General features: G+C 46.7%; 1 protein-coding gene across 2 annotated transcripts in view; it reads left to right on the top strand.

Moving 5' to 3' along the window:
- Positions 1 to 1,010: 1,010 nt before the first annotated feature.
- The window catches only part of LOC141133740 (placenta-specific gene 8 protein-like), a 56,821-nt gene continuing 29,884 nt past the window's right edge, over positions 1,011 to 27,947 (top strand). Inside the window, exon 1 of one of the 2 annotated variants that reach the window (XM_073623274.1) lies at positions 1,011 to 1,146. The gene's annotated coding sequence lies outside the window, so the exon portion shown is untranslated. Of the gene's footprint in view, positions 1,147 to 11,384; positions 11,539 to 27,947 lie in introns of those variants that run through there. The other variant, XM_073623273.1, reaches the window with a different exon arrangement.

The raw sequence follows: 27,947 nt of genomic DNA on the forward strand, positions 1-27,947 counted from the left end.
GGAGGTCCCGGTTCCTCTATATAGATCTTTATATCACCAGAGGGGTCATCAACAGGAGGAAGGAGGTCCTGATTCCTCTATACAGATCTTTATATCACCAGAGGGGTCACCAGCAGGAAGAAGGAGGTCTTGATTCCTCTATATAGATCTTTATATCACTAGAAGGGTCACCAGCAGGAGGAAGGAGGTCCCGATTCCTCTATATAGATCTTTATATCACCAGAGGGGTCACTAGCAGGAGGAAGGAGGTCCCAATTCCTCTATGCAGATCTTTATATCCATAGAGGGGTCACCAACAGGAGGAAGGAGGTCCCGATTCCTCTATATAGATTTTTACATCACTAGAGGGGTCACCAGCAGGAGAATGGAGGTCCCGATTCCTCTATATAGATCTTTATATCACTAGAGGGATCACCAACAGGAGGAAGGAGGTCCCAATTCCTCTATACAGATCTTTATATCACCAGAGGGGCCACCATCAGGAGAAATGAGGTCCTGATTCCTCTATATAGATCTTTATATCACCAGAGGGGTCACATCAGGAGGAAGGAGGTCCCGATTCCTCTATATAGATCTTTATATCCATAGAGGGGTCACCAGCAGGTGGAAGGAGGTCCTGATTCATCTATATAGATCTTTATTTCACTGGAGGGGTCACCAGCAGGAGGAAGGAGGTCATAATTACTCTATATATGATCTTTATATCACTAGAGGGCTCACCAGCATGTGGAAGGAGGTCCTGATTCCTCTATATAGATCTTTCAACATTTTGTAAGAATGCGTGCTGATTGCCAAGGGCACACAATGAATGTGAGCGGCCTCCCTTGCCTTGGACTCTCAGGACTTCCTTCCATGGTGGATCTATGGGTCTGTGGCTCTATTTATGTACTTAGCATTGTGTCTATATTTCTTGTACAGATGAAGCTGAGGTTTCATTTGTGTCCTGGCAGGAAGTGTGGTATGAGTCTGGCAAACGCAGAGATCTGGGTGGAGAGAGGGGTGGAGGGGGTTGGAGGGGGATGTGGGTGGAGGGGGATCTGGGAAACAGTCTCAGTAAATGTGATGTAAAGTTTGGGAAACGAAACTCAGCATAGTCACAGATCATTTCCCACCCTGTTCCCCCCTCTACCAAGGACTCAGCACCAGGTAAGAGGCATGATATTACTTATAACTCCACTTACAATACAATTTTCCTATTCCACCAAGACTCCAATGCTCAGATTCTGCAACCCACAGCATCCTCTTGAAAAGGGAGTGTCACTGCATTCCCTATAATGGGAAAACAAATGCAAGACCGAGGGCCCCTTCTAACTGCTGCAAGAGGCTGCTGGGGATGGAGAACTCCGTTTTGGGAGGAACTATCCTTTGCCAATTTTTAGCAATCATTTTTTTTTTAAGTTCTCACTACTGGTAGAATAACTACTCCATCCTTTGGTATATAGTAGGTACATCTAGAGAGCAAAGGGTTAAACAGATGGCTGTTTTCTTCAGCCATCTGCCAGCTATAATGTAAGTAGTCCCCTGAGGTCTCCATAAAGAGGACCTGTCATCTGCCCAATGCTATCACATCTGGGGCTTGTTAACCCACTTGTGATAGTAATAAAGTTAATGAAAAAAATAAAAATAAAGTGGTTCTAAGAGTTGATTCACACTAGGATGACTTGGGATCCGACTTGTAAGCCCTCAAGTCGCCCCAAGAAGAGATTTACATTACAGTTAATGGGAGCGTCTTAATTGACACTACTGAAGTCGCTCTGGCTTCAGAGCGCACTCCTTGTACTACTTGGATCCGACTTCTAGGCGACTTGTACCATTCAATTCAATGGAAGTCGCCTCCAAGTCGGATCTCCACCTATACTGAAGCGACTTTACAGTAAAAAAATTAGTTTGCCCAGGCAAACCCCTCCCTCCCAGAGAGCTGATTATTCTGTGATTGGCCACAGCCAAAGTCGCCTGTCCTGGAGGCGACTTGAAGTTGCGTTGTGAATTGATTAAAGTCGCGTTGAAGTCGCGTTGAAGCCGCGTTGAAGTCGCCGTGCAAAGTCGCGCTGAAGTCGTGTTGCCCCTGTGTGAATCGAGCCTAAAGGCCGAAGTTTTTTTTCCCTTAAAGTGATTGTAAAGGAATATATACAGTATCTCACAAAAGTAAGTACACCCCTCACATTTTTGTAAATATATTATTATATCTTTTCATGTGACAACACTGAAGAAATGACACTTGTCTACAATGTAAAGTAGTGAGTGTACAGCTTGTATAACAGTGTAAATTTGCTGTCCCCTCAAAATAACGCAACACACAGCCATATATATATATATATATATATATATATATATATATATATATATATATATATATATATATATATATATATATATATATATATATATATATATAAAAGGTAGGCGTCCCAATACTTTTGACAATATAATGTGTGTGTGTATATAGTATACTAAAAATATATAGGAGTCAACGCCTAGTTCCTATATAAACAAGCGCTTATGGGTGAGATGAAAAACATAGAAATAAAATAGGCAATTAAGGCAAACAGCTGCTACCATATGGCCTTCCAAGGCTCAGACAGATAGTAAAATAATGTTGGTCGAAGAATATCGAACACCAAAACAAGTGTTAACCAGTGTCATATACCTAATTACTACCTTACTAATTCTGGTAAGGGTTTTATCCAGAGGGGGATGTGAGTACTCCCCTTATCTCACAAGTTTATCCATCTTTCTCTTAAAGAAACTTCACTTTGGATAACATATGGACTGCTTATATATTATTATAATCCTATTACGGACTTTGTTTTATTTGCATTTTTTATGACATGCATTTTTATGACATGCCTATTTTATGTCATGTATTTACTCTTTGTATTACATGATTATTTATGTTTGATATCTAGAAGTACAGTATTTAGTTTTACACCATTTTTGCTGTTTTTGATAGCGCTGCCTACATTTCGTGTGTGTGTATATATATTACACACACACATACATACATACACACATATTATATTGTCAAAAGTATTGGGACACCTGCCTTTACACGCACGTGAACTTTAATGGCATCCCAGTCTTATGCTGGCCATACACTATCCGAAATTCGGTCATTTAGACAAGTTTGTTCGTTTTTCAGCCAGTTAATGGGCAGAAAATCAATACTTGTTTGGACGTTTTTGAGCCGAAAAAAAGAAAGGACAAGTTTGGAAATTTTCTGCCGAACGAACGATAAATTGAAAGGTTAATGTGTTTCCCTTCCGAACTGTCTGCACTAGGTATATGTAAAAAAAAATACGAACAAAAAATGTATTTATTTCTGTCCACTGAACGATTTATCGGTCATTACATGATGGCACCATCGTTTGAGCTCACGGCCGAACGTTCGTTTTTTTCCGAAAATGGGTTCGGCCGATTTTTAGTATAGTGTATGGCCAGCATTAGTCCGTAGGGTTCAATATTGAGTTGGCCCGACCTTTGCAGCTATAACAGCTTCAACTCTTCTGGGAAGGCCGTCCACAAGGTTTAGGAGTGTGTCTATGGGAATGTTTGACCATTCTTCCAGAAGAGCATTTGTGAGGTCAGGCACTTCATCCTTTGGGATGAATTAGAGTGAAGACTACAAGCCAGGCACTGGGAAGGTCTGGCTCGCAGTCTTCACTCTAATTCATCCCAAAGGTGTTCTACCTTGTTGAGGTCAGGACTACGTGCAGGCAAGCCAAGTCAAGTGCCTCCACCCCAAACTCGCCCATCCATGTCTTTATGGACCTTGCTTTGTGCACTGGTCCAAATCATATGGTGGAGGGGGGGATTATGGTGTGGGGTTGTTTTTCAGGGGTCGGGTTTGGCCCCTTAGTCCCAGTGAAGGGAACACTTAAGTAATCATCATACCAAGACATTTTGGACAATTTCATGCTCCCAACTTTGTGGGAAAAGTTTGGGGATGGCCCCTTCCCAACATGACTGCACACCAGTGCACAAAGCAAGGTCCATAAATACATGGATGAGTGAGTTTGGGGTGGAGGAACTTGACTGACCTCCTACCCATCCGTTGTCCCTGCCCCGCCCATCTGGATCCAGTAATGTGCATGAGAGAAGCAGCTCTCCCGGGTCTCTCTCTCACTTCATTGGCTCCCGCTGCTGTCAATCGTTGCCAGTGAGCCAATGAGGTAAGAGCAGGGGTTGGGCGAGCCATGCTCTGTGTGTAAATGAACAATGTCCATTCACAGGAGCGTGGCTTGGGAGCGAGCCTGCAAGAGATTTGCTATTGGGGGGCAGTCGAGAGGGGGAGGAGCCAGGACCCAAAAAGAAGAGGATCGGCAGCTCTGTGCAAAACCATTACACAGAGCAGATAAGTATAACATGTTTGTCATTTTAATAATAATTAAAAAAAAAAGAACCTTTAGAATAACTTTAAAAAAGAAAAATTCATAATAAAATGTATTAAAACAAACAAACAAAGCCATTGGCTCCTGCTGCTGTCTAATCATGGCCAGTGAGCCAATGAGGTGAGAGTGTGGGGGCGGGGCTGAGCTGTGCTCTGAACACAAGACACTCCATTCACAGGAGTGCAGCTCAGGAGCGAGCCTACAAGGGGCTTGCTATTGGAGGCAGCTGGCAGGGGGAGGAGCCAGGACTGCCAGCAGGAGACCCAAAAAGAAGAGGATTGGGGCTGCTCTGTGCAAAGCCATTACACAGTGCAGGTAAGTATTTATTATTAAAAAATAAGTAAAATAAAAATAAATTAGAACCTTAAGAATAACTTTAAAAAATAAAAATTAATAATAAAATGTATTAAAACAAACAAACAAAAACCCCCGTTGCCTTGCACACACCCACAAATGAACATATTATAAAATCGAATATTATATTGTGTGTTTTTACTAAAATTATTTTTTTTCCCCTGAAAATATGGGTTTAATAAACAAATAAACTTGTTATACAAATATGTGTAAAAAAAAAAAAAAAAAAAGTTAAAAGTTTACATGTGTGGATTTTTTTTTTAAATTGCTGTGGTGGAGAAGTAAAACCAGTTATTTTGTTGCTGCGTTGAAGGAATTTCACCACTTCGGCTCCGGCCAGTCGTTCTGTCCTTGAGGGTGACCTTGGATCTGTCACTTGGATCATGCAAAGATTTATTTTGGCAGCAATAATGAAATAATGTCCTCGTATTATCTGCAGACGTTCTCCGTTCTCCGGCGTTGTGATAGCTCTTTAAGCTTTATTACATCCTCCTTGCAGAAAAGAAAGTCATTGTTACATTGTGTGTGTGAACCTAAACACAAACAGCCCAACGCCATAGATGCCAATGGTCCCGGATTTGTCAGGACAGTCCCCCATCTTGGCCCTCTGTCTCCCCAATGCTGTGTCCAGGGCCCCCCAATGCTGTGTCCAGGGCCCCCCAATGCTGTGTCCAGGGCCCCCCAATGCTGTGTCCAGGGCCCCCCAATGCTGTGTCCAGGGCCCCCCAATGCTGTATCCAGGGCCTTCCCAATGCTGTGTCCAAGGCCCCCCAATGCTGTGTCCAGGGCCTTCCCAATGCTGTGTCCAGGGCCCCCGAATGCTGTGTCTAGGGCCTTCCCAATGCTGTATCCAGGGCCTTCCTAATGCTGTATTCAGGGCCTTCCCAATGCTGTGTCCAGGGCCTTCCCAATGCTGTATCCAGGGCTCCCCAATGCTGTGTCTACGGCCTCCCAATGCTGTGTCCAGGCCCCCCCCCATCCTGTGTCCAGGGCCCTCCCATGCTGTGTCTAGGGCCTTCCCAATGCTGTGTCTACGGCCTCCCAATGCTGTGTCCAGGCCCCCCCCATCCTGTGTCCAGGGCCCTCCCATGCTGTGTCTAGGGCCTTCCCAATGCTGTGTCCAGGGCCCCCCAATGCTGTGTCCAGGGCCCCCCAATGCTGTGTCCAGGGCCCCCCAATGCTGTATCCAGGGCCTTCCCAATGCTGTGTCCAAGGCCCCCCAATGCTGTGTCCAGGGCCTTCCCAATGCTGTGTCCAGGGCCCCCGAATGCTGTGTCTAGGGCCTTCCCAATGCTGTATCCAGGGCCTTCCTAATGCTGTATTCAGGGCCTTCCCAATGCTGTGTCCAGGGCCTTCCCAATGCTGTATCCAGGGCTCCCCAATGCTGTGTCTACGGCCTCCCAATGCTGTGTCCAGGCCCCCCCCATCCTGTGTCCAGGGCCCTCCCATGCTGTGTCTAGGGCCTTCCCAATGCTGTGTCTACGGCCTCCCAATGCTGTGTCCAGGCCCCCCCCATCCTGTGTCCAGGGCCCTCCCATGCTGTGTCTAGGGCCTTCCCAATGCTGTGTCTAGGGCCCCCCAATGCTGTGTCCAGGGCCCTCTCATGCTGTGTCCAGGGCCCCCTATGCTGTGCCCAGGGCTTTCCCAATGCTGTGTCCAGGGCCTTCCCAATGCTGTGTCCAAGGCCCCCCAATGCTGTGTCCAGGGCTTTCCCAATGCTGTGTCCAGAGCCCCCGAATGCTGTGTCTAGGGTCCCCCAATGCTGTGTCCAGGGCCTTCCCAATGCTGTGTCCAGGGCCCCCCAATGCTGTGTCCAGGGTCCCTCATGCTGTGTCCAGGGCCTTCCCAATGCTGTGTCCAGGGTCCCCAAATGCTGTGTCCAGGGCCTTCCCAATGCTGTGTCCAGGGCCCCCCAATGCTGTGTCCAGGGCCCCCCATGCTGTGTCCAGGGCCTTCCCAATGCTGTGTCCAGGGCCCCCCAGTGCTGTGTCTACGGACCCCCCAATGCTGTGTCCAGGGCCCTCCCATGCTGTGTCCAGGGTCCCCAATGCTGTGTCCAGGGCCTTCCCAATGCTGTATCCAGGGCCTTCCCAATGCTGTGTCCAGGGCCCCCCAATGCTGTGTCCAGGGCCCCTGAATGCTGTGTCTAGGGCCCCTGAATGCTGTGTCCAGGGCCTTCCCAATGCTGTGTCCAGGGCCCCCCAATGCTGTGTCCAGGGCCCCTCATGCTGTGTCCAGGGCCTTCCCAATGCTGTGTCCAGGGCCCCCCAATGCTGTGTGCAGGGCCTTCCCAATGCTGTGTCTAGGGCCCCCCAATGCTGTGTCCAGGCCCCCCAATTCTGTGTCCAGGGCCTTCCCAATGCTGTGTCCAGGCCCCCCCCCAAATGCTGTGTCCAGGGCCTTTCCAATGCTGTGTCCAGGGCCCCCAATGCTGTGTCCAGGGCCCCCCAATGCTGTGTCCAGGGCCCTCCCATGCTGTGTCCAGGGCCCCCAATGCTGTGTCCAGGGCCCCCGAATGCTGTGTCCAGGGCCTTCCCAATGCTGTGTCCAGAGCCCCCCAATGCTGTGTCCACGGCCCCCCAATGCTGTGTCCACGCCCCCCAATGCTGTGTCCAGGGCCCCAGATGCTGTGTCCAGGGCCACCCAATACTGTGTCCAGGGCCCACAATGCTATGTCCAGGGCCCCCCAATGCTGTGTCCAGGGCCCCTCATGCTGAGTCCAGGGCCTTCCCAATGCTGTGTCCAGGGCCCCCCATTGCTGTGTCTAGGGCCTTCCCAATTCTGTGTCCAGGGCCCCCCAATGCTGTGTCCAGGGCCCCAGATGCTGTGTCCAGGGCCCCCCAATACTGTGTCCAGGGCCCACAATGCTATGTCCAGGGCCCCCCAATGCTGTGTCCAGGGCCCCACATCCTGAGTCAAGGGCCTTCCCAATGCTGTGTCCAGGGCCCCCCATTGCTGTGTCTAGGGCGTTCCCAGTGCTGTTTCCAGGGCCCCCCAATGCTGTGTCCAGGCCCCCCAATGCTGTGTCCAGGGCCTTCCCAATGCTGTGTCCAGGGCCTTCCCAATGCTGTGTCCAGGGCCCCCTATGCTGTGTCCAGGGCCTTCCCAATGCTGTGTCCAGGGCCTTCCCAATGCTGTGTCCAGGGCCTTCCCAATGCTGTGTCCAGGGCCCTCCAATGCTGTGTCCAGGGCCTTCCCAATGCTGTGTCCAGGGCCCCCGAATGCTGTGTCCAGGGCCCCCGAATGCTGTGTCCAGGGCCCCCCAATGCTGTGTCCAGGGCCTTCCCAATGCTGTGTCCAGGGCCCCCCCAATGCTTTGTCCTGGGCCCCCCAATGCTGTGTTCAGGGCCTTCCCAATGCTGTGTTCAGGGCCTTCCCAATGCTGTGTCTACGGCCCCCCAATGCTGTGTCCAGGGCCCCCCAATGCTGTGTCCAGGGCCCCCCAATGCTGTGTTCAGGACCCCCCAATGCTGTGTCCAGAGGCTTCCCAATGCTGTGTCCAGGGCCCCCCAATGCTGTGTCCAGGGCCCCCCTAATGCTGGGTCTACGGCCTCCCAATGCTGTGTCCAGGGCCCCCTCATGCTGTGTCCAGGGCCCCCCAATGCTGTGTCCAGGGCCTTCCCAATGCTGTGTCCAGGGCCCCCGAATGCTGTGTCCAGGGCCCCCCAATGCTGTGTCCAGGGCCTTCCCAATGCTGTGTCCAGGGTCCCCCAATGCTGTGTCCTGGGCCCCTCATGCTGTGTCCAGGGCCTTCCCAATGCTGTGTCCAGGGCCCCCCAATGCTGTGTTCAGGGCCCCCCAATGCTGTGTCCACGGCCCCCCAATGCTGTGTCCATGCCCCCCAATGCTGTATCCAGGGCCCCCCATGCTGTGTCCAGGGCCCCCAATACTGTGTCCAGGACCCCCCAATGCTGTGTCTAGGGCCCCTCATGCTGTGTCCAGAGCCTTCCCAATGCTGTGTCCAGGGCCCCCCATTGCTGTGTCCAGAGCCTTCCCAATGTTGTGTCCAGGGCCCCCCAATGCTGTGTCCAGGGCCTTCCCAATGCTGTGTCCAGGCCCCCCCATTGATGTGTCCAGGGCCTTCCCAATGCTGTGTCCAGGCCCAGGGCCATGTCCCAGGATTGCAGCATCATCCATATTCACGTTACTGCACATTTGTAGGCATAATTGTGGGGATCAGGGCCACCGTTTTGACTGTCCCCTTATATTTACAGGCGGGACCAACCTTATTACGTAGCCTGATGGGCAATCCCAGCATATTGAAAGAGTAGGACCAACCCAAAATGTGGGTGTGGTTTGGGTGTGGTTTGGGTGCGCCTAGGACCCAATGTTCTTGTTTAGGATCTAGTGTCCCCAGGAGACACTGCCACAAAAGGTTTTGGTTTGCTAAAGCAATAGAGGTTGGTCACTTGGCCAAGTGAATGTTAATGCCGAGCTCCACGATTAGTAAATACCACCTAATTCTTTTGGTCATGTGTCTTCTTCTAGAATCTTGGCGTGCTTTGTGCATTTCTTCCGGATCTTTGCAGACTTCCTGTAATAAAGACCACTCCCTGCTGCTCTCCCCTTGTGTAGGGTGACTGGTCTAGTCTCCGCCCCCTTCTGTAGTTTTCTGTAGTGGGTGGAGCCTGCTGACCCCTTCCCACAGCTCTGCGCTCTCCTTGTGCAGAGTGACTGGTCTTGTCTCTGCCCACTCATGGAGTTTTCTTTAGGCATCCTGCAATGGGTGGAGCCTGCTGGGCCCCTCCCACAGCTCTGACCTTTATCCTCATGCAGGGTGGCTGGTCTCGTCTCCGCCCCCTCTTGTGGTCTTCTGTAGGAAGCCTCTAGTGGGTGGAGCCTGCTGGGCCCCTCCCACAGCTCTGCTCTCCTTGTGGAGGGGGACTGATCTTGTCTCCACCCCCTCCTGTAGGCAGGCATCCTGTAGTGGGTGTAGCCTGCTGGGCCCCTCCCACTGCATTGCTTTCTCTCCTTGTGCAGGGTGACCAGTCTCGTCTCTGCCCCCTCCTGTAGTTTTCAGCAGGCAGCCTGCAATGGGATAAGCCTGCTGGGCTCCTCCCACGGCTCTGCTCTCTCTCCTTGTGCAAGGTGACCAGTCTTGTCTCCGCCCCCTCCTGTAGTTTTCAGCAGGCAGCCTGCAATGGGATAAGCCTGCTGGGCTCCTCCCGCAGCTCTGCTTCCTCTTCTTGTGCAGGGTGACCAGTCTTGTCTCCGCCCCCTCTTGTAGTTTTCTGTAGGCAGCTTGTAATGGGAGGAGCCTGCTGGGCCACTCCCACAACTCTGCTCTCTCTCCTTGTGCGGGGGGGGGGGCTGATCTTGTCTCTGTTCCCTCCTGTGATTTTCTGTAGTCGGCTTGTAGTGGGTGGAGCTTTTTTAGCCACTCCCACAACTCTGCTCTCTCTCCTTGTGCAGGGGGGCTGATCTTGTCTCTGTACCCTCCTGTAAGCAGGCAGCCTGTAGTGGGTGGAGCCTGCTGGGCCCCTCCCACAGCTCTGCTTTCTGTACAGCACAGGGGTGATGCCACTTCTACTTTTACAAGTTATCTTCTGGGTTTGCAAAGACATTTGGTGCACATAAAGTGGATTTTTTATCATTAGTGACTATTGAGGAATAGATTTTTTTAAATTTGTCTTTATGTCCAGTTCAGCCTTAAGAAGTAAAGCCAAGTCATGTTCACTTTTAATACCCAATCATGCAAAAAAGTTATGTGGGTGTAATTTCCTGGCACATGATTGGATATTCACACCGAACAAAGCTTCACCTTATTTACTAACATTTTCAAAGTGAGCGGTCTGTCCCGCTCTACGTCCCGTTCACACTTGAGCTATGCTTCTGTGACATGCTCTTTGTGCATTTTTTTTCCGCGTGTTTTTGTGACGCGCTCTTTTGGAGTGGCACTCTTCATTCCGAATGGGCCTCCCTCCGCCCTGAAAATGCGCCAAAGAAGCTCGTGTACCACATTGGCGATTTGCGTTTGACTGCAATTTTTGCGTGTTTTGCCACTCAAAAAGATTAAAAAATAAAAATAAAAATTACACCGCATTTGCGGTGCCATTAAGAAACGATGGCAACAAAAGTGCATTTTGCTGCAATTCTGGAATCGCAGGCAGAATTGCGCGATTCTGCCTGCAAATCCAATAACAGGGCATTTAGCACACAACATTTTGAGATGGGAATGAGCGATATCTACTAACAAATGTATGCGGGCATAGGACACGCCACCCTGCCACACCCCCTTAAAGGAGAATTAACCAAAAAAAAAGGTTAATTAAATCCACAAGGGCTTTTTTTTTACCACTACTCTTCCTTTATATTGGCTTTTCAAATGTACATATGCAGCAATTTAGAAATCGGATGAAAGGTTTATCACTGGGAAACACTTTTTGATAGATAAAAAGTGCATTTTATATACATCTATATAGACCAAAATGAGGGACAAATGAAGGAGGAATGAGGGACAGAGGGACATTGCTCCAAGTCAGGGACAGTCCCTCGAAATCAGGGACAGTTGGTAGCTATGCATTTAGAGAATGGTGTTTGTAGATGTTGGTGCGTCTGTGTGTTTATTTTGGACACAATATGCCGTCTAACCACCCAGCGCACAAGAACACAGAGCAAAGTCTGAGCGTGGTTGTTGAGGGAGGAAACAGGAGGGGAGGAGGGGGGGGGGGTGGGTGATCTGGTGGAAGAGCCGAGAAACGAAACTAAGCGTTAAGATAATATGTTAGAGCCAACTTCCACATCAAACATCGAGACATCCTCCAGCAGCAAACACGCTAAAAGGACGCAGCATCAGGTAGGAAGGACGGTACTATAGAGGGGATTTAGCCGGAAATTTGGGTGGGTGAAATGGAAAAAAAAAATCTGACCAGAGCTGCAATCGGGAAGGGTTCAGTTGGCTGGTTGCTTCAGTTGGACCTCATGGTTGGCCTTAACCTGATGTTCACCATGTGGGGACCTCAGAGGGGTCTGTGTTTTTTTTTTTTTTCTCTTTCAAAGAAGCTGGCAACGAAACGTCATTTGCCGGCAATTTGAAACACTTTTTTTTGTTCTTTCTCACTTTTCCTCTTTAAGTGCTAGGCAACCTCAGTCCTCCAGCTGTGGTGAAACTACAAATCCCAACATGCCTCTGCCTCTAGGAGCCATGCCTGTGGTTTTTCAGGGTCTTGCAATGTCTCATAGGACTTGTAGTTTCACCACAGCTGGAGGGCCGAGGTTGCTCATCCTACAACTAATGTAGCATTGCTCCCCCCCCCCCCCCCCGTAGGGTAGGGTTGCCACATCATCCCTTTAATCCAGGACACCTTTGAATTACACGGGTTCTGAGGCTGATTTAATGCAGATAAGGCACCAAGTGAGTTTAATTACCACCTTAATCAGCCACAGAACCCGTGAAATTAATGTGTGTCCTCAATTAAAGGGATGGTGTGGCAACCCTACCGTAGGGGGTCGCTGACTATAGATTTCCCTGGGCCTCCCTCTCATTATCCTGCAGCCAGATGCTTGGGTATTTTCACACGACCAGGTGCACACTCAACCGCTCGTTATCTAATGACCAGTCTAGGCCAGTGATGGTCAACCTTGGCACCCCAGATGTTTTGGAATTACATTTCCCATGATGCTCCACTACACTATAGAGTGCATGAGCATCATGGGAAATGTAGTTCCAAAACATCTGGGGTGCCAAGGTTCGCCATCACTGGTCTAGGGGATTTGTTTTTTTTTTATTTATTGGTAGAACTTGGATAGTAGAAGGAATTATTGTGATACTCCAAATTGATAATGTATATAATAAAATTAAAATACTAATGCGCACACCAATTGTGTGTGAGTCAATGAGTGGCTGCCGACATGAACTAGTGTTCCCACACAGTGATAAAATATAAAATGTAAATAATGTGGTGCTTACTCATATATAAAAATGCAAATATTTCCAAAGTGATAATGCAATATAAAAGTGACAATGCAATAATACTGATAATTTAATATGATGATAATTCCGAAAATGTAATTCAAAATATCAAAAAAACAAAAACAAAAAACAAAATATGCATAAAGTGCATGTGCAAAAAAAAAAGAAAATCTGAATCAAATTGTGAGATCAGTGTAAAAATTCCATTCATAAAGTGATATTGCTTTCGCCATCCATAGTACACCAATGATGTGCCCCAGCCTCTCACCTCAACTTAAGACCCTCTACAGGTCTAGTAGCGCTTCAGTTATAAATAACTCAGATATCCAAAGCAGCAGACTCTTTTCCTTGGAACATCCAGCCAGATCAAATATATTTCCATGTTGTAAAGGAAACTCCACTGCACGTGTTATTCACCTTAATATCCTCCACTCTCTTCCATTACAAGCTCACCTGCAATATAAAAAATATTTATTTGAACAGCAGCAAAACTTACATTTAAAATCAAAGTATTCAGCTTCACATAAATCAGGGACTTGCGGTCTCAGGCCGCGACCGGAAGTGACGTCACCCGGCTCCTCCCGACGCGTTGCCTCACAGATCACATAAATTTATCAAGGGCAAACCCTTGGAAACCCTTGATAAAGTCACGTCATCTGTGACACAACGCCTTGGGAGGAGTCGGGTGATGTCACTTCTGGTCAAGGCCTGAGACCGGAAGTCCTTGATTTATGTGAAGCTGATTACTTCGATTTTAAATGTAAGTTTTGCTGCTGTTCAAATAAATATTTTTACCAGAATACTGTGCCATGGAGATCTCTTTATAATGCAGGTGAGCTTGTAATGGAGGAGAGTAGAGTAAATTAAGGAGAATAACACGTGCAGTGGAGTTTCCTTTTCAACATTGAAATATATTCGATCTGGCTGGATGTTCCAAGGAAAAGAGTCTGCTGCTTTGGATATCTGAGTTATTTATAACAGAATCGCTACTAGACCTGTAGGGATCTTAAAGCAGCGTTCCAGCTGAAATATGACTATTAAGATAAAAATACCCCTAGAATACTCATGCCTCGTGCAATGTAACAAAGGTATGCTGTAAATTATGCCCAGTTTTCTATCTGTGCAGCATTGTTTTCTTACTTTATGAAGTTTCTGCACAGCGCAGCCATCTCCAGTGTGGGCATCTGAAGCCACGGTGTTCTTCCTGGATTCCGTGCATGCTGGCTACCCAGCATGCACGTGCCGATCTTGCGCATGTGCAGTGCGGTGCAATTTTGGTCAGCTTAGCATAGCACAGCCATGCCAAGCTGGCCAAGAGTTTCCATAAACACCAATGTTAAATGTTACTGGAGCCATGCAATGCCAAGCTGGCCAAGAATTTCCATAGACGCCATGCCAAGCTGGCCAAGAATTTACATAGACGCCAATGTTAAATGTTACTGGAGCCGTGCAAAAATGGCAAGTTGGCGAAGAATTTCCATAGACGCCATGCCAAGCTGAGCAAGATCTCCCAGGAGGCGATGCAAAACCGGCAAAAATGGAAATGACGCACAGCGCCGCGGCCCCCTAGAGGAGGAAGTGAAATTAGATATAAATCAGGTAAGTGAACAGAAAAAAAAATTATAAATTGCCAATTCATTTTAAGGATGCACAATAGTGCTGTATGATGAGGAGTGAAAAATGTGGGTGGAACTCCGATTTAAATTGAGGTGAGAGGATGGGGCACATCATTGGTGTACTATGGATGGTGGAAGTATTATCACTTTATGAACTGAATTTTTACACTGATCTCACAATTTGATGCATATTGTTTTTTTTTTTTTGCACATGTTTTATAAATATTTTGTTTTTTTGATCATTTTATATTTTGAATCACGTTTTTGGAATTATCATCATATTGAATTGTCAGTATTATTGCATTATGACTTCTATATTTGCATTGTCACTTTGGAAATATTTGTACTTCATATATTGAGTAAGCACCGCATTATTTACATTTATACTCCAACTTGAACTTTGCACAGATGAGGACAGCTTTCACTTGACTTGGTTGAACTGAATAGCAGACCCTCTGCTGAACCATACAGCATTTGTATGGAAGAATAAGTCCTTTGCTTGCTCTGGCAGCAGACTCAATGAAGCCTGATTCTTTGGGACACTGACCAGTATCCTCTTTAGCTGGCACCCATCCACTGACTTTACTAGCTTGCAGGGTTGGCCCTCACAGAACAGGCCCCTCAACTTAGGTCTGTACTCACAGTAGCCAGGAACAGATCCTTCTGTGTCTCCCTCCCAGTCAGTTCTGCAGGACATCTGGGTTGCAGCATCTGCGACTCTAGCCCTTGGGCTGCATGGCAGCCTATACAGAGGAGGGGCAGCGACCCCCTTTCCTCCGGGGCCCCTTCTCTCCAGCCAAAGACCCAGTACCTTCAAAGTTTGATCATATATTATACATTAACCTAGTGTCATCATTGGGAATCACACCACAGTTGCTGTTTGTCTCTTCTTCTGGAGGTTTTAAATGTTTGTCTCCTTTTAAGCTCCTTTGGGCTGGATTCCGTTCTTTTAAACTTCTGGTTATAGGATCTCTATCCTAAATTCCATCTTTTAGTGGTAAATAAACCATTGCTGTGTACATAGATGTGTGTGCACTATGAAATGCTTTGAAATTCTGAGTTTTGAATGTATATCCTTTTAGAGCAAATAATCCCCCTGAGGAAGACCATGACTCTGAGGGTTGAAACAAGTTGGGGTATCAATGTGGCTGGCATTCTGTAATGTAATGTTTTGCTCCACTGTATCAATATCGCTACATATGACGGACTTGCTTTGTATTGTATTGTATAACATACATAGTTTATCATAGTTTAACTAACACATGATACTGAACTTCATTTTGAAATAATAAAGAATTTTTATGAATGACCTTTTTTGACCAATTCACTTTGCTACTAAAAAAAAAAACCTTGGGGGAACCATCCCATATTTCAGTCTACTGACTTTACTAGCTTGCAGGGTTGGCCCTCACAGAACAGGCCCCTGGACATTAGGTCTGTACTCACAGTAGCCAGGAACAGATCCTTCTAGGTGTGTCTCCCTCCCAGTCAGTTCTGCAGGACATCTTAGGTACAGCTTCTGCAACTCTGGCCCTCAGGCTGCATGGCAGCATGTACAGATGAGGCCCCGCAATGGCGGCGGCAGCACTTAACCAGCCGATGTGAACATCGGCTGCGGTGCCGACATCGATGGACTCCAGGACAGGTAAGTGTCCTAATGTTAAAAGTCAGCAGCTACACATACTTTTTATTTTTTAAAGGCGCGGGCGGAACTACTCTTTAAGCAGGGAAACCTAAAAATTGAGCACTCTCTAGCACCTTCCTAGGAGGGTGCTACACATGGATAAAAAAAAAAAAGTTGAGTAGAGCCCCCACCCCCAAATGCATACCAGACCCTCTGAGTCAGGTATAGATTTTAATGAGGGTATTCCCCAAATCCACAAGGAAATCTATGACAAACCCTAAGGGGGGCTCTACACAAAAAAAATGGATGCTGCCTCCCTATAAATTGATACCCTAAATTTGAGACTGCATCCTGACTGGCCGGGAAAGGGGGAACAAGCATGTAATCATCCCTTCTAAACCATACAAGGCCAAATTCCCTTAGCTCCTCCCCAAAGCACCTTGTCCCCATGTTGATGCGGACAAGGGCCTCTTCCCCACAACCCTGGGCGGTGGTTGTGGGGGTCTGTGGGCAGGGAGCTTATCGGAATCTGGATGCCCCCTTTAACAAGGGGGCCCCCAGATCCCCCCTCTCCCCCATGTGAATGAATATGAGGTACATGGGGTAGCTTACCGGGGGGGAGACCCCCCTGGTAAATCACATTGTCCCCATGTTGATGAGGACAAGGGTCCTCAACCACCAGACAGGGTTTAGGTGTCTTCAGTCGGGGGAGGTGGTTTGAATCTCAAAATCTCCTTTAACAATAGGGGGCAACCAGAGGTCTTTTACTAAAAATAAAACCCCCCAAAATGTCCTATGATGTAAATCCACACATGTACAATCACATCATCCAGTGATGTAGATGTACGTCCATTCTGATGCCCACTGATGCTGCTGAGACCCATCTTGCCCTTTGTTTGCCTCTCGTCGAATGACAGGTCCAGTAAATCTGGCCATATATGGATTGATTTTCTTTCCTGCAACCATGAGTCTGTGTTGATGGGGGGATCTCTCCCGTGGAGCTATTGTGTTCTCTGGGTGGGTGGCGCACGGGTAGCTATAGCTGCTGGCAAAAATTGCAAAAATCTGACATGCTGGTTGTACCCAAGTTGATCGTTTTTGATCAACTTGGGTACAATCAGCCTGCTCATAGATGCCATAGATTGTTTAAATCATGGCCGGTTCAGCAGGGGGCGTCTATGGCTGGCTTAAATGACAGGTGTTATATACAAGGGGGCGGGGTCTACTGGGTGAAATAACTGATCAAATATGTACACATGACCACATATGATCAATGACATCACTGGGACTCGTGACATCATTAATCATATATGGTCATGTTCATATACACTTTCCTCTCTCTGATCACAACCTTATCTGTTTCACACATATCTGTTTCACACTCTCCTTGTCTCCTACCTCCCATGCTGCCAACCCACAAACCCACAGAAATCTTTGTAACCTCAACCATTCCCTTCTTCATTCCTCTACTGATGGCCTTTACGACAAAATCGCATCCCTGTCCTGCCCAGACTTAACCACTTCCATCTACAACAACACGCTGTCATCCTCCCTAGACGTACTTGCTCCTCTTTCTACACGCAGAACCAGGCCCCATCTGCCACAACCCTGCAAACAGATGACACCAGAATATCAGATAAAAGAACCGCTCTAGAAAAAATGTATCTTAGATCAAAAAGCAGCAGTAAACAGTGCGACAACACAAAAAATCCAATATAAATTAAAAAACTGCCCTAAAAGAGAATAAATGTCCAAAAGATTTATCTGTGGGCATCAAACAGAGGCGCTAAGGATCACCCGAACACATAAAAGTATGGAAAATAAATAGTGAGGTGCCCGACCACCGTGGCTGTAAATTGCGCTTACCAAACAGCAAGCAGTATGAGTAGATGGCCTAAAACCCAGCCCGGGCCTTTTGGGTGTAGTAAATATTTCCGCTCTCCCCAGGCTCAGATCACCGTTCCCAGCCTGCAAGCTTTAAAACGCAGATGGCTTAGAACTCAACCTGGAATCTTTAAGGGTGCTGATAGGAAGTAAGGCTATTCAATCACTACAGCCAGGAGATTCGTTTCCTCAATGTGTGACCTGTGGCTGGAACTGAGGCACTGGAGGTCCCTGCATGGCCTGACACTGATCTTCCATTATCTTAAATGCACAAGCACCACAGAGCTCTGTACAGACCGCCGCCGTTTCGGGTTGTCCAGTCACCACACGTACACACCGACCGGCCACCTGTACCGCGGGCCGCACAACTCCTCACAGCGGAGCTGACATCAGAAGTCTCAAAAGACGCAGCCGTGCTCTTGAGTGAGCATGGCGTAAATCTAAATCTCTGCAAGACTTTAGCCTCTACAAATCTGCCCTTCTCAAATACAACTCCTGCCTTCACACTGCTAAACCAACTAACTACAACACTCTCATCAAAACCCTCTCATCCAAACCTCGTCAACTCTTTTCTTCCCCTAATTCCTTACCTCACCCCCCACTGCCCCCAGCCACCAACTTGCTTACCGCTCAACAGATTGCCAACCATTTCAAAAGCAAAATCGACACAATTTGTGAGGAGATATCCAGCATTCAACTTCCTCCCCTACCCAACACATCAGGTCCAACACCACACTCAATACTCCCCTCCCCTCCTTCTGCCCAGTTGACAAACTCCTCTCCATGGCCCACCTCACCACCTGTCCCCTGGACCCTGTCCCCTCACAATTACTGCGACCACTTTCCCGCTCTATCCTAAACTCCCTAACCCACATCTTCAACCTCTCCTCCGGCACCTTACCTTCCCGGCTCAGACATGCACTGGTTACCCCCATACTTAAAAAACCCTCACTAGACCCCACCTGTTTGAATAATTTAAGACCCATCTCCCTGCTCCTATTTGCCTCCAAGCTCATCGAATGCCTTGTCCATGACCAAATGAGTCGCTACCTCACGGACAACAACCTTCTCGACCCCCTACAGTCCGGCTTCCGTCCACAACATTCCACTGAAACTGGCCTACTAGAACTCACAAATGACCTAACAACTGCTAAAACCAATGGCCATTACTCCATACTCATACTCTTAGACCTCTCTGCTGCCCTCGACACAGTTGACCAGCTGCTCCCCCTCAGCAAACTATACTTCCTTGGCCTCTGTGTTTCTGCTTTATCCTGGTTCTCCTCCTACCTATCTCAGCGCACTTTCAGTGTCACAACTCCATCTCCTCTTCCTCTCTCTGTTGGGGTACCCCAAGGCTCTGTCCTTGGGCCCCTCCTATTACTCTATACCTCTTCCCTGGGCAAGTTGATAACCTCCCATGGCTTCCAATACCAACTCTACACTGACGACACCCAGATCTATCTCTCTACTTCTCAACTCACCCCCTCGATCTCCTCATGTATCTCAAACTTACTGAATGACATATCGGTATGGATGTCACACCACTTTCTCAAACTCAATCTTTCTAAAACTGAGCTTGTTATATTTCCTCCTTCCCGGTCCCCCCCATGACTTGACCATTAAGATCAACAACACAACCATTGGTCCCTCCACACATGCCAGGGTGCTGGGTGTAATACTTGACTCTGACCTCTCCTTCAGCCCCAACATCCAATCACTGGCTAAATCCTGCCGCCTTAACCTCCGCAACATCTCCAGAATTTGATCCTTCCTGACTAATGACACCACAAAGCAACTTGTTCACTCCTTAATTATTTCCCGCCTTGACTACTGCAACTCTCTCCTTAATGGCCTACCCTTACACAGGCTATCCCCCCTTCAGTCTATTATAAATGCTGCTGCTAGACTAATACACCTCACTAACCGATCCGTGACTGCTGCTCCTCTCTGCCAATCCCTTCACTGGCTTCCCCTACCCCACCGTATAAAATTCAAAATGCTAACCACGACATACAAGGCCATCCACAACATTGCCCCCAGCTACATCACCAACCTCATCTGCAGATATCGCCCAAATCGTCCCCTCCGCTCCTCCCAGGACCTCCTGCTCTCTGGCTCCCTTGTTACCTCCTCTCATGCTCGCCTTCAAGACTTCTCCAGAGCCTCTCCCATCCTCTGGAACTCCCTGCCCTGATATATCCGATCAGCCCCTAACCTGTATACCTTTAGGAGATCCCTGAAAACTCACTTATTCAGGGAAGCCTATCTCACACCCACCGAACAACTGTCCCCGAGCCACCCCCATCAAATCATTCCCTGCATCCATTACCTTTTGTATAGGCTTGTGCAACTCGTTTCGTAACGAATCGAAATTCGCCCGAATTTTGCATTTTTCGGACATTCGGATGCATCCGAATAAAAAGATAACGAATTTCCACGAATACGAAAGAAATTATAGCGGATATAACGAATACATTCGACATGATTCGGTAGATCGTTAAAGATCTAATGAATCAAAAGGTCAACTCAAAGTATATCTTACAGTCCAATCAGCTGATTAATTTTGTGCTGGAGGTTGGATTACTGGCAAAGTGCATTCCTGAGAACTGAGTGAGAAGGGTGTTGTGTTGTATTTGAGCAGAGGAGAAGAGATATTGTCATTGTGTGTGTTAAAAGATTCAATAAACAAACGACTTTCCAAACTACGAATCATTATCACAAATATATATAAATACATAAATATCGAATTTCAACGAATAAAAACGAAATTATAGCGCAAATAACGAATGAGTTCGACATGATTCGAGATTCAGTATAACGAATATCGACACTCTACGAATAATAACGAATTACCCGAAAACGCATTAATGTAACATAACAAATATAACAGAACTAAATTATGTATTTTACAAATGACAACGAACCGAAACTAAACAAAATTTTCCGTTGTGCACAAGTCTACTTTTGTACCACCGCCCCCTCCCTTTAGAATGTAAGCTCTACGATCAGGACCTTCCTGTCCCTTCTGTATTGAACTGTACTGTAATTGTGTTGTCCCCCTTATACATTGTAAAGCGCTGCGTAAACTGTTGGCGCTGTATATATCGTGTATAATAATAATAAATAATAATATACACGGTCAGTGATGTCACCTAGTAGACCCCGCCCCCTGTTATATAACATCTATCATTCACTGGACCTGTCATTTGACGGGAGGCAAGAGAACAGACCACACATAAATTGGTGGCATTTTCTTTCTTTTGGCGGGTTGGCGGGTATTATGATTGACAAGTGTCAACATGGCTGGATGATGTGACTGAAGGTGGATGTACATCATAGAACATTTTTAGGGGTGTTTTATTGAAGGACTTGTCAAAACTGTGTTTGTGTTCACTTTTTTGTGAATTAAGAGGAGTACTATGACCCACATATTCATTTACATGGGGGGGGGCACTAAGGGGCACTGTGATGGGGACATCGGATGTATGGGGACACTGTGATGGGGGACACCTGATGTATGGGGAAACTGTGATAGGGGGACACTTGATGTAAGGGGACAGTGTGATGGGGACACTTGATGCAGGCTGGTGCATTACATTGCCCAGGGGCCCATGATGCTATTAGGATGGCACTGGTCCTGGCAGGCAGGGTGTGAGACACAGGCTGCTGCAAAAGTGCGTGCGAAGAGCCGGGGGAACACCGGAGACACTTGCTGGCTGCTGAACTCAAAGATTTCTACTGTTATTAAAGCAGAACTTCACCCAAAAGAGGAAGTTCCACCCTTCTCCCCCTTCCCCCTCCTCTGCCACATTACTACTCGGCTCACCACCATGGATTCACCAGAAATTTCTCCCCTGAAGAACCCCTTTAAACCGCTGTGCTGCTATGGGACTACAGAGCCCAGTGTACCTGCAATTCTTCGCAGTCCCATTTGAGCCCATTAATTTTGTATGGGCTCAAATCGCACCGCAAAGTATTGGCAACGCCGATAAAAAAAAAAAAAGAGTATTGGTGCAACCCTAGTACAAAGCAGTGGCGGCCTGTGGTAATTTTTTTTTTGGGGGGGGGGGAGGCGGCAATCTATGCAGCAAATTAATAACAATAAATAATAATAATAATAATAATAAAACTTTTTATTATTATTATTAATGCGTTACGTTTCATTTATTTAGATGCGGCATTCGTTATTTCGGATAATTCGTAACTTCTGATAAATTCGTATTCGTTATGTTCACTAACAGCCAAATTTTAAAGGAAATTCCAATACCTATAATTTAATAGTTATTATTAGTTTGTTATTATTTCGGATTTTCACATTTTAGAATTTCCCGATTTCCGAATTTACAAATTTTCGAAATTACGAATACCGTATTGAAACAAATGGAACATAACAAATTCAATTTTTTTCTGAACATAAATTTCGAACATAATGAATGAAAGGAATTGTACACCTTGACGACCACCCTGGTTTATGCAGGCAGACCACCGGGACCCTCGGATCCGTGAGAGACCAAATGAGACATGGGAAACAGGCTTGAGTGTATGTGTTTATAAGATCTCTGTGTTTATTGAATACAACAGTAGTATATATAGCAGTAAAAATACATGTCTAAGGGTTATTCAAAGTTTACACTCAGTGCTTTCTTATGAAGAGTTAGGCTGCTTGACTTGTTGACACAGATTCGGCTTAACCACAATATCTCATAGGGTGTTGTGGTTCTATGCAAACTGCTAGTCAAACTGACCATGGCAAAACTTACACACACAAAAAGTTCATTTATACTTTATGTAAAATAGAGGGGAATCTAAGATGGAATCAGATGTTTATACATTCTATTACAACAAATGACCCAAAAAACGAAAAAAAAAAAAAAAAAAAACACAAACAAATGAAACTAAAACGAACACATTTTTCGGCAGTGTATGTTGTCTACCAGGCACAGCCAACCCACCTGGCTGCAGCTGCCCTTTTCACTAGCCCTCCAGGCTAACTACTCCCCACAGTCCTCCAGATTAACACTCACCAGCCCACCCGGCCGACTTTCAGGAGATCTCCCAGGGAAGAACTGGCTACATGTGGCAGTCTCCCCCCTTGTAAGTCCCTAGTAGTGCTGACTTGCTCCCGTTGTCCTCTCTCCTGTGCCTCTAGGAAGGGCTTCCTCCAAGTGTTGTGACAGGATCCATCTAGCACCCGAGTCCCAGACCAAGGTCACCCACCCAGAACAAGGGGCACACCTCAGGGCCAATGACAGCCTCCTCAGCACTCCATCTCCATCTTCCACCCAACTGCACCTGCTGGCATGGCACATGTCTATTTATGAAGTGGCCTGCCCCCCCTGCAAGCCCTTTACTGGAGATTGGCAGAGGTCCTCATAAATATTACAAACAGCCCCTCCTAGCCTCCACCCTCCTAGCCTCCACCCTCTACAACCTTCTAGACCCAGGGGGAGACACCAGATGGGCTGTCAGGATGAGTCACCCATCCTGACTCACTGAACCCTGACCCAGGTTCTCAGCTCAGGCTTGATCCTGAGCATAGGCGTGCACAAGGGGGTGTGTCAGGTGTGCCTGGGGACACCCTAATCCTGGAGTTGGCAACCCATCAATTGTGGGCAGGTGACAGGTAAGCCGAAATTCTTACTTGCTGACCCCCAGAACCTGGTCAGGATAGGCGGCTGGAGTGGAAACTAAGGGACCGATCTGTATTTTCTTCTGCAGCAGCTGAAAGTAGGCTTCTCCTCCTCTTCCTCTCGCCGAAATTCAGCTGCCACAGGAGGAAAATACAGGGGATTGGTACCAATGTATGCCATCCCTCTTGTCCCAGTCCCTTTTCTTTCTGCTGTCCAGGTCCCCCTGTGTGCTCACCTACTCCCCCCCCATTGTTTTAGGATGATGAGTAGGGAAGGGGCTGGTTAACTGCTTGCCGACCGGCTCACGACGATATACGTCAGCAGAAGGGCACGTACAGGCATACTAACATACCTGTACGTTGCCCCTTAAAAAGTGGCTTGCGGGCGCGCACGCGCCGCCGCGAGCCCTGTGAGTGTGATTGCGGGTCCCGCAGACTCGATGGCCGCGGGGATACCTGCGATCGTCTTACGGAGAGGAAGAACGGAGAAATGCTGATGTAGACAAGCATTTCCCCGTTCTGCCTAGTGACAGGACACTGATCACAGCTCCCTGTAATCGGGAGCGGTGATCAGTGTCAAGTCACACGTAGCCCCCCCCACAGTTAGAATCACTCCCTAGGACACAGTTAACCCCTTCACTGCCCCCTAGTGGTTAACCCCTTCACTGCCAGTCACATTTACACAGTAATCAATGCATTTTTAATCGCACTGATCGCTGTATACATGTGAATGGTCCCAAAATAATGCCGAAAGTGTCCGATGTGTCCGCCATAATGTCGCAGTCACAATAAAAATCGCTGATCACCACCATTACTAGTAAAAAAAAAAATTCTTAATATAAATGCCATAAAACTATCCCCTTTTTTGTAGACGCTATAACTTTTGTGCAAACCAATCAATAAACGCTTATTGCGATTTTTTTTTTTTTTTTACCAAAAATATGTTGAAGAATACATATCGGACTAAACTGAGGGAAAAAAAATGTTTTTTTTATATATTTTTTGGGGATATTTATTATAGCAAAAAGTTTAAAAAAATTTGTTTTTTTTTAGATTGTCGCTATTTTTTTGTTTATATCGCAAAAAAAAAAAAATGCAGAGGTGATCAAGTACCACCAAAAGAAAGCTCTATTTGTGGGGATAAAAGGATGTCAATTTTGTTTGGGAGCAACGTCGCACGGCTGCGAAATTGTCAGTTAAAGCGGCGCAGTGCCGAATTGCGAAAAACGCTCTAATCTTTTGCCAGCCAAATGGTCCGGGGGTTAAGTGGTTAATATGTTACAAAGACATATGTGTTGGAGCTTTGAGGTGCACACCCTAATACAATAGGCTGCGCACACCTTTGAACCTGAGCTAACTCAATTGTCCTACACTAGCAAACCTGCACTACCAACTAGCACAGATTACATTGTCCCAAGCATAGAAAATACCTTTCTATATAAGATACTCGGCTCCCACCCAACAGGAGGCCAAACCGGTTGGTTGCAACCAAGCTTCATACCAAACTCATTTCTACTGCTCACCTGCCCAGGGCTGTCTTTGTGTATGTGGGGGAGACCATGGCTGTGCATTAATCTGGTGAGGGATCATCCCCAGGTCTGGGACAAGGGGGGGGGGCAGGCGAGGAGCTGCCCTGGGCACAGCGGCACAAAGGGGGGGGAAGAGAATGAACACAGGTCAGTAAACCTATTCTACGGCACGCATTAACAGTGTGGGAGTGGGTGCAGTTCCACATCCTTGCCCCGGGCACTAGATGATGTTGTCCCGGTACTGATCACTCCTTTTATTATTTTTTTAGAAGCTCAATCACATGAAGGAAAGATTTACATCTATGAGCTGCGCCGACATGCGGTAAAATGCACATTTTACTATATGGGACAGATGTACCTTACCACAATGTACTGTGTCACACATTAGTAGGGTGAAGGACCCTCAGAGCAGGGATCGATCCCTACACAGATGGAACACATGGCTCTCCATGGCGTAGGCTACACTAGACATGTGCGCTGCCGAAAAATGTGTTAGTTTTTGTTTCATTCTTTTTTTGTTTTTTTTTCGTAAATTTGAAAATGAGAAAATTAGGATCTAGAAAATTCGGAAATTCGAAAATCCAGAAATTCGAAAGTTCGAAAATCCGGAAATTCTAAATCCCCGAAATTCGGAATTCCGAACGTTCGAAAATTCGAAAATAAGAAAATCTGAAAATTTGAAAAAATAAATTAAATATTAATAATAATTAACTAACTAACTAATAATAACTATTAAATTATAGGTATTGGAATTTCCTTTCAAAGTTGGCTGTTAGTGAACGTAATGAATATGAATTTATCTGAAGTTACGAATTATCCGAAATAACGAATGCCGCGTCTAAACAAATGGAACAGAACAAATTAACAATATATAATAATAATAAAAAGTAATTTGTTACGTTCCATTTGTTTAGATACGGCATTTGTTATTTTCGGATAATTGATAACTTTGGATAAATTCATATTCATTACGTTCACTAACAGCCAAATTTGAAAGGAAATTCCAATACCTATAATTTTTTAGTTTAGTAATAGTTAAGTTATTATTTCAGATTTTCAAATTTTTGGATCTTCGTTCTTATTTTCAGACTTTCGTTCTTTTTAAATCTTCAGATTTTCATTCTTATTTTTGTATTTCCGAATTTCCAAATTCCCGAATTTCTGAATTTCAAAATTTTTGAATTTTTTGAAATTTTCAAATTTCGAATTTCCGAATTATCGATTTCAGAATTTTTGAACTTTTTTCGAACTTTCGCATTTCCAAAATTTCGAATGTCCGAATATTCTTATTTCTGAGTATTCGGAATACATTGTTAAACGGGTTTTCGTTAATTCAGATATTTCCGAATTTAACGAATATGTCGAAATTCAATCAAAAAAGAATTCGTAACTAAACCAATTGCACATGTCTAGGCTATACAGGCAGGGCTGTTGGATCATGTGATGGATCTTCTCTATAAGCTGTGTAGCCAGGGTTGTCACCTGTCCGGGACTCACCCGGACAGTCCGGGTTTTGAATCATGTGTCTGGGTTTGAGGCGGACTGAAACCCGGACACATTATTCAGACTGGGCTGTGGCTCCCCGAGTAACAAAGATAGTCACACAACAATCTGTTGCTGTCTGGGAGCTGCTGGCGGCTATCTGGGGGCGGGTTCAGAATCACTCGGGGGGCAGGGCGATGATGTCACCAGGAGCAATTTGGCCACACCCACTCACCCACACCCACCCACACCCATTTGGCCACACCTCATACTATAGAAAGTCATTATTTTTATCACTGTAGCCATTGAACGCAAGTGGGTGTGACCGAGCTACAAAAAATTTGTGTGCCCGGCGTTCACCGCATGCATGCACGTCGATGACCGCAATGCTGGACAGGTAAAGGAGAATGTGGATGAGCCATAATAATAATAATAAGCGCGGTGCCGCAAGTTTAATTAAAGTCTGAGTCATCGGATCCATCTCATAGACTCACACAGCACTGCACGGCATGCTGAGCGCAGAGAGCAGGGGAGGGGTGCCTAGAGTGCGGAGGATCGGATACACCTGCAGGAAATGATACCGAGAAATGCAAAATGAAATTTATAGAAACACATTGCTGGCTGATTTCCATATCACGCAGCGGGAGGAACAAAATATAGCTCTGACATATACCGCAGTGCTGTACAGAGAACACTGAGACAGTCACATCAGTCTCTGCACCAGAGGAGCTTCTCCACCAGGTGGTGCTGTTTTGCAAGGTGCCATTGGCTCACTCTGCTGGGATCTCAGCTAGAGGAAACATCAAGCCTGGGTCTGTCCTGCAGGCTTCTCCCCCAACCCAGGGACGGATCCAGAGTCTAATCTAATCTCGGGAGGGGCACTGCCAAAATTTTTGCAGGCAATTTGTAGGGGAAATGGCTGGTGTTGGTGCTTCAATCGTCATGGCACCATGGTTAATATGGTGTCAGGATGATTAAAACACATTATTTCTCTTATTACATTGTAATATAAAATGAAATAGTTCAACTCACCATAATGCAGAATCAGTGAGAGCCCCAAGTGTGTCACTTGTTACCGTCGCCTGCCACCAGATGGGGCTTGTCACTTGCCACCGTTGCCTGCCACCAGGTGGGGCTTGCCACCGTCACCTGTTATCAGATGCAGATTGTCACTGCCAGTGGCCAGTGACAGTGTCCCTGTTGTCCCAGAGTAAGGCCTGTACAGTAATGGCAGTCCTCTTTTGGATGCAGAAATGCAGCGATGCAGGGGGTCGGTGAGAGACAGTGGCATCTCCAGCTTTCATATTTAGGGGGGGCACATGGGGGGAGGACAGGGTGAGAGCAGCCAGGTGGAGGGGAGGAAAGGGTTGATGCAGCCAGGTGGAGGGGAGGACAAGATGGAAGCAGCCAGGTGGAGGGGAGGACAGGGTATATGTAGCCAGGTGGAGGGGAGGACAGGGTATATGTAGCCAGGTGGAGGGGAGGACAGGGTGGGAGCAGCCAGGTGGAGGGGAGGACAGGGTGGA

The sequence above is a fragment of the Aquarana catesbeiana genome, linkage group LG03 (genome assembly GCF_042186555.1).
Source record: "Aquarana catesbeiana isolate 2022-GZ linkage group LG03, ASM4218655v1, whole genome shotgun sequence".
NCBI lineage: Eukaryota > Metazoa > Chordata > Amphibia > Anura > Ranidae > Aquarana > Aquarana catesbeiana.